Source organism: Gavialis gangeticus, unplaced genomic scaffold (genome assembly GCF_001723915.1).
Source record: "Gavialis gangeticus isolate Ggan-Ray unplaced genomic scaffold, GavGan_comp1, whole genome shotgun sequence".
NCBI lineage: Eukaryota > Metazoa > Chordata > Crocodylia > Gavialidae > Gavialis > Gavialis gangeticus.
In genome coordinates, this window is record NW_017729014.1 from 22,911,803 (window position 1) to 22,919,428 (window position 7,626).

Consider the following 7,626-nt stretch of genomic DNA (forward strand, 5'->3'; position numbering starts at 1 on the left):
AGGCTGGACGAGCTAGAGGAGAGCCGGGGACAACAGAGCTTCCTCAGTGCTGTGACGTGACCAGCTCCACCACATCCACGGTGCTTAGCATTGGTCTGTGTGTGCCGCCTGCCCGGCTGGCGACACCAGAGCTGGTCCCGTCCCCTCCCTGGCCTGCCTCCCTCCTGCCAGCGCAGCCTGGCGCTCGCAGCACGGCTCCTGGCCAGGGCCTGCCCCGCATAACTCAGCCGTCAAGTCATCCCCGGCTGGGCTGGGCTGGCCTGGGAGAGACGGGCAGCGGCAGTGAGCTCATCTCCCCGCAGCCACCCACCTCGCATTCTTGGGAACCGGGGCGATGGGGTCAGCGCAGCCATGAGCCGCCAGCACAGACAGGAAGGAGGAGGTAGCTTCCCCGCAATCCTCCGGAGCTGGAGCTGTACACTCGCAGCTGACCCGTGCACTGGGGCCAGCTCGTGGAGCAAGCCAAGGACAGGGGGACCAACACCCCCAGCCACAGCTGGACGATGCACAGCTGGTCATACCCAGGAATGGAGCATCTTCAGCCCCAGCCCCGGGCACCCCAGCACCTCTGAGCTCCCCCGGCCTGGGTACAGCTGCTGGGCTGGGCTGGGCGTTGAGGCGGGCAGCAGGGGGCAAATCCCTTCCCGATGCAGGGTTTGTTCCCAGCCCTTTGGGAGCCAGACGATCCATGCGGATGGCTGCGCTGAGCCCAGAGGGAGTGGCTTGGCGTGGATGCACACGCACATGCATACATGCATGCAAACACACGGACATGCTGCACAGTTCCTGGTGCTGGCATGGCCTCCCTCTCCCAAGCTGCTTGGAGAGGACATGGGGCTCTCTCCGCTCCCACCCCTACCCCCATGTCAGAGGAAACCCAGCCCCTTCCCACCCTATCAGGGGGTTGCATGCAGGAGGCCTTGGAGCTGGTCCACTTTCCCGCTTGTTTCTCTGGCCGGTGATGGAGGGGCTACTTTGCGCCTCCACCTTTCACAGAGACTGCTTTTCTCCCAAGCGTTCGTTGGACACGGGCGTTACACAGTAGGGTTAGGAGCCCACTCCCCTCTGCCACACAAGCAGCCACGGGCTGGGGGAAATGCCCAGCTCCCGCAGCACAAGGGGCACGAGTCAGCTGCTTTTCCCCCTTTGGACCCTTCTGTGTCAATGCACCAAGAGCACCCGTGCATCAGGCCTCCAGGGCATGTGACCAGCCCCGTCTGCGCCGGGTACCCAGCTCCAGCCACTTCGCAAGATAAACTTTGCCCCGAGCTCCAAGGTATCTGCAGCTATCCAGACCCCAGCAGGGCTTCCCCCAGCCATCCAGGTGTGCCCCGACACTCTGGATTCCCTGCACTGCAATGAGCCAGGCCCCTGCGCCTGCCTGGGGTCCCAAGTGGCCCCTGGGTGCCAGCTCCACCCCAGAGGTGGCTGCATTTCCAGGCGTGCGTCCATGCACAGAGCAACTCTGCTGGCCCCGGGGGAGGGATGGCAATGGCCCGATCTGGACAGCCTCAGTGCTGCTCCCTTTGCTGGCTGTGGGGGAGATCCAGAAGGTATCAGCAGGAAGGGCAAAGGGGTCTGGCTCCCATGCACAGACAGGGCCATGCCCCTCTGGCTCCTCTGCTCTGAGGGGCAAGGAAGGGGTGCCTCCTGTCCTCTCCCCAGGGCTCACGGCCCCCTTCCTTTCCTGCTTTCCCTCAGTTAGAGCCTCCCTGCACCCTATTCCCACCCAGCTGCCCCGGGGCCCATGTGGGGCTCCCCTCCCGGCACTGGCTGGGAGCTGGCCCCGCGCCCCGTCCCCACGGGCAGCGCAGGGGCTGGTGCATCAGACCGCGACGAGGCAGGAATTCGTCAGAGCAGCACTTTCCTGTGCAAACACATCGAGCTTATTATGGCAGGGTGATCAGCGCCGGGACAAAGGGAGAGGACAGAAACATAAAAGGTATTTAATCAACCCGGGCTGCCTGAATGGGCGTGAAAAGCCCGAGGGGAAACTGGAGCTGGCAAGCTTTGCAGTCTGCAAATGCCAGCGTGGCACCGTGCCAGGCTCCACGCACCCTCGGCCCCCGGCACGGCTACGCTGCGCACACGCCGGGAGCCAGGGGCCCAGATCCACCCCCGAGGCTGCCCCCCACCAGCTGGGCACCGCTCCTGGGGCGAAACGATGCTGCCCATGGAAAGGCACCGGTGAGCCCAGCCACCAGCCTGCCGCAGATAGCACGCCGGCACGAGCGCAGCCACGGCCAGGGAGCTGGTCTGGAGACAGCATCAGAGCAGGGGGGATGCTCTGCCTAGGCCTGGCCCAGGCTCCAGGACCCCAGCCAAAGCTCTGGGGCTCACAGTCTTCAGGCAGGTCAGGATAGGGCTCGTGGACCCCAACCAGGCAGTGGGCACGCGGTACGATACCCGTACGGTAGTTCGCGAGGGACCACAGCCCTGACCGCACCAAAGCAACTGTGCTGCAGGGCACTGGCAGCTCCTCGTCTAGCTAAACGTCTGACGGGGGCTGCCGGAGTCCCCAAGCCTGTGCTAGGGTGCCTCACACCCCTGACTAGTCCTGAGCACCGCAGCATCCCTGCGGGGTCTGGGCGCAGCCAGCTCTGCCGGGTGCGAGGCCGAATGTCCTCAGCTAGACAGGACCGCCCGGGACTGCCCAGCCAGGACGCCCCGCTCCCTCCTGCAAACTGGTCCAGGATGAAGGCCGTGGCCTTGAATCAGCCACAGGCATAATGCCGCCCTTTGCATCAAGCGGGGGTCACGGCTGTGAGGGCCAAGAGCATGTTTCGCATCTCCAGAGCCAAGCGCAGCATGAAGTGGAGGGCCGTGCAGCCCACGCTGGCCATACCCCCAGCCCGGGCGCCGAGGGGGCAGTCAGGGACACAGCTCTGCCACGAGGCGCCACCAAGGCCCAGAGCCGAGCAGGATGGTCGTATGGGCTGGCTGTCCAGAGCCAGCCACGAATAACCCCCACGAGACCAGGTTTCCCCCAGCTGGGTTGCTCCACGCCCCTCCCCAAAGGCCCCTATTTGGCTGGCTGGCAGGGATGCACTTGAGCTGGTCCACGCGGGACAGAGGGCTCGTGACACGAGACCTCGCTCCCAGCCCCAGTTGGCGTCAGACACAGGCGCGTTCATCCCCGAAGAGCAGAAAGAGCAAAACTCCTCGTGACCTCGCCCGCCGGAGGTGACGGAGCCGCACGGAGGGAACGCATCCAAGGCTTCGGCTTCTCCCTGGTGCCGTGGAGCCTTCCCCGCCAGCTGCAGCCAGCAGCACCTCCAGCCCCGGCCTCTCCTCCCCCTCGTGCAATCTGTGGGCAAGCAGCTGGAGCCCCCGAGCCCTGGCACAGCCCGCTCTGGAGCCCCCCGGCCCACTGCCCCGAGGGGGAGCATCTGAATAGCGGCCCTGCCCTGCCGGCTATGTCACCGCCCGGCGCTTCGAGGCATTCGGCCCCGGCCAGCCCAATACGCGCCCGGCCCGCTGGGTCGTCCGCAGTGAGGCCTGGCGTTTAAAGCGATGAGGCATGGGGTCGGGTCCAGCCCCACCTCCCACCGAACGGGGCATCTGCCCCATTGCAGCAGGCCCCAGGTAAGAGGCTGGCAGCAGCAGTGACCCCTGGTAGAGAGATCCCAGTGCTGGCACCGGGCCCGGCCTGGTCACCCCACACTTCCTAGGGGCTCGCATATGGGTCCCAGGGGTCAGATGCTACTTGGGGCCCGGGAGAGCCGGATTCGAATCCTGCTCCTCCGCAGGCACTGGGCGAGCGACGCAGCTTGGCTATGGCAGCTCACCACTGACATAACCCGTCAAAGCCGCTGAGCAGCGAGGGCACAGGAAGGAGAAGGCTAATTAGCTACCCCGACCCAGGAGGAGGGCCGGCTGGGGTCTTCAGGCATGATCAGCGGGGACAGCGTGACCCCCTCCGACACGACGGGCTGGGGTCTGGCTGTGTTTGGGGGTAGCCCCCGAGGAGCTGGTGGCTGGGAGAGGGGTGTCTTAGGTGCCATTGGGTGGGGGTGGGGGTCCTTCAGATGCTATTGATTGGTGACATAACCTCTAGAGTGCTATTGGCTGGGGGTGTGGGTCCCTCAGACACTATTGGTTGGTGCTGTTACCTCTACGGTGCTATTGGTTGGTGGTGCAGGTTCCTTAGATGCTATTGGCTGGTGACAACTTCTAGGGTGCTATTGGTTGGGGGTATAGGTCCCTCAAATGTTATTGGTTGGTGACAAACTCTTGGGTGCTATTGGTTGGGGTTGTGAGTCCCTCGCGTGCTACCGGTCGGTGAAGGTCCCTCGGGTGCCACGGACTGGATACCCCCTTAGTGTTACCGGCTCAGGCAAGGCCCCCAGAGCACGGTGAGCTGCAAGACGCCGTGCCGCGGCCCCTCGGGCACCGTGCAGCGCCCAGGGGTGGCGGCACGCCTCGTCTGCCCCATGCCCCCGCCTGCCCTTTCCCAGACGGTTAGGAGCCGAGGTGCCGCGCAGCCCGGCTGGGGTGCGACTAGGGTCAGGCCCCGGCGCCTCCCCCACTGCCCCCGACAGCGAGGAGATGTGGGGCGGAGGGAAGGGGCTCCATCTCGTGGCCCCGCATGGGCAGCCGGAGGCCCCTCTCCCCACAGCGCCTCGCACCTGCGCACCAGAGTGGGGGAAAAACTAGGAGCCACTCGAGACAAAGAGTGAGATCATGCAGCCACCGGCGGCCGGAAAATACAGCTCCGCTCCAGCCGTCCGGAGGTACCAGCCAGCCGGGCTGGGCCAGGCCGCGCTCCCACCCCAGGGGCCCTATCAGTCCCGGCTCCTTCCCCTGTCTGCACCGGGCGCTGACTCACACGCTAACGAGCCCGGCTGAGTTTGCAATCAGGGATGCCGTCTGCCTAGCACCCCCTCCGCCACGGCAGGGCCTGGCTGGGTGGACGTCATTCCTCCTAGGCTTCAAAGAGCAGCAAAATAACAGAGGCCTCTTGCTTCTCCTGCTGCAGTTTGGGCCGGGGGGATCTGGGGGAAGCCGTGCAGTACGTCAGGGCTGATGGGAGCCCTGGTGCAGAGCCTGGCGTGCCACGGGGCCGAGATGCAGCGGGGGGCAAGAGGGTTGATAGCAACAGGGCCCTGAAGAAGGGACAGCTAACAGCGATAAGGATCCCAGAGAAGGGCCTAAGCGGAGGCGGCTCGTGGCTGGAAAACGCCTCCCAGCACGAGCTGGACCCTCCTGCCCCAGCACTGCGCCGCTCCCCAGGCAGCAGCCGCCGAAGGAGCTGTACGGGCTGGGGCGTGGGCTGGCCCGCAGCCACGGGCAGACACGCACAGGTACAGCACGCCCGCGGGAGCCCACGTTGCTGGCGGTGCGCGTGCACACACACGCCCCAGTGTGCGGCTCGGTCCTGCCCTGCAGCCAGGAAATATTTACGGCACGGGACATTCCTGGGCTGTGTTTAACCGGCTGGTGGGGGGGCGGATGAAAGAGCCGGCTCTGGAGCCCCAGCCCGGGGCGAGACTGGAGCAGAGGTAGCCAGGCCGCTGGGTCAGCCCAGGGCAGAGTATTGCTAGATGACCTATGCAAGCGCCTTCCAGCCTGACCTCCCTGCGGTGGGGTAGAGAGGATGGGCCGCTCCCTGGGGAGACCCCCCCCAGCAATCAGGGGGAACAACGGCAGCTCCTCCCAACCCCAGGAGGCTGCTGGGGCTATTCAGAGCTCAGGGCAGGGCCAGGCCCCTGGGAGCTCCCAGCCGGGGCAAGAATGAGACACTGGCTCCAGGCTGCCCCAGAGGCAGCCCAGGCACAGCCTCGCACGGGCACGCAGCCTCGGAGCATGCCCCGCTGGGCGCACGCCCCGTGCATGCAGCCTCGGAGCGCGCCCTGCTGCATGCGGCTACACGCGCAGACCCCAGTACGTGCAGCCCTGGAGAACACCCTGCTAGGCACACCGATGCACACCCCCTAGTACACGCAGGCCCAGAGCGCACCCGCACCGTGCACACGCTCCCCAGATCAGACCTGTTCCCCATCACACACATTTCTTCTGCAAAATGCCCCCTTCCCCTCACCCCAGAAGGCCCCGTATCTGGGCGTGAGGCAGGGGTGCTGAGCAGCGCAGCTATGTGCTGCCCTCAGCTGTGCCCTGAGCCCGGGCAGGATTCCCAGAGGGTCTCCCCGGTCAGTGGGACCTCACCCCCTGTGCCCAGCTGGTCAGCCAGGCCCCCTGCCCTGCAGTCACCCCCTGGCACCTCCTCACAGGCCAAGGGAGGATGCCGTCACCCTATGGGGCTGGGGCTTGATTTGCACTGGCAGTTCAGCCACGTCTTCCCAGGCACCTTGCACCTTTGCACAGGACCAGCAAGGATCAGCAGACGCAGCAGCCCATGGTCCACCTCTATTCTTCCTGGCCACGTGTGGCGGCACATGCCAACCCTGCGATGCCTCTGCCTTGCAAGGGCAGCCCGCTCTGGCCAAGCTGCCCATCGGCTGGAAGAGCGTCCTGCTGCCCGACTGCTCCAGAGACCCGAGCGGAGCCTCGTTACTGCTGCCGCGTGACAACGAGCCCCCTTATCTGCCCTGCACACACCCGGAGCGCAGGAAAGCAGGGAAATGCTTTGCTTGGGGCACCATAGATCTCGCGCTGTCCATGCAACACGCGATTCTTATCGAGCAGAAAACAAGGTGTATTTCAGCCCCCGCCTGTCCCGTTAGCTCGGAGGAGATTCCCACACTGGAGGCAGCCATACAAGAGCTCCGTACCCCCAGCTCTTAAGCCCATCCAAGCTGCCCTTTGAGAAGGATCTTTCTGTGCTCCCCAAGCCGTGAGCAAGGTGCGTTTCATGCACGACTGTCCCAGCTGGCTTGAACCGAAGTCTGTGGCACCGCTTGTCTTTGGCAATGGCAAGTGCAGATTGCAAATATTCCCCAATGAAGACCGTGACTAATGCTGCCAAACGGCGCTAGCCCCCTGGGACAGCACCTGCTGAAGTGAGCTCGGGGCCACCAAAGCTTGTGCTCTCTTTATATCTGATTCAGTTAGTCTATAAGGTGCATCTCTACCCCGTCTTCTGACTGACTTGAACTAACACACCCAACTCCCTCTCCCTGGGAGCAACAGCCGCACAACAGGCGACCAGCTACAAACGGCTTCACGTTAACAGCCTGTAGCTCAAACTCTCCTCCAGCCTGTGCGGGACCAGGACGCCCGCCCGTCGCTCCCGCCATCCTTCAGCCCAAATGCACGTCCCAGCCAAGGGCCGAGGGCTGCCGTTACAGAGCTCCCAAGAGCAGCAACAGGCCACCCCTGCGCTATCTCCGCCAGTGCCAGCCTGCAACCCACTCTTGCTAACGCAGTCCTGGGCTGCCCATCTCTGCCGGTGCCCCCTGGTCTCGGTCTGCAGCCCGTCCCTGATATTCCAGACCTGGGACGCCCATGCCCTAGCTTCGCTGATGGCCTCGTTCCCTGCCTGCAGCTCCAGGCTCAGGTTGCCTAGGCATAACCTGACAGTGCCCCTCAGTCCAGGCCTGCAGCTGCGTGCCACGCTGCACCTGCCCCCTGCACCCCAAGCTCTGCTGGCGCATCAGACCGCTTTACCACCATGGGTGGACTTCTCGTGCCCCCGCGACTCGTGTCTCCTGCCTTAGTGGGCTCTCT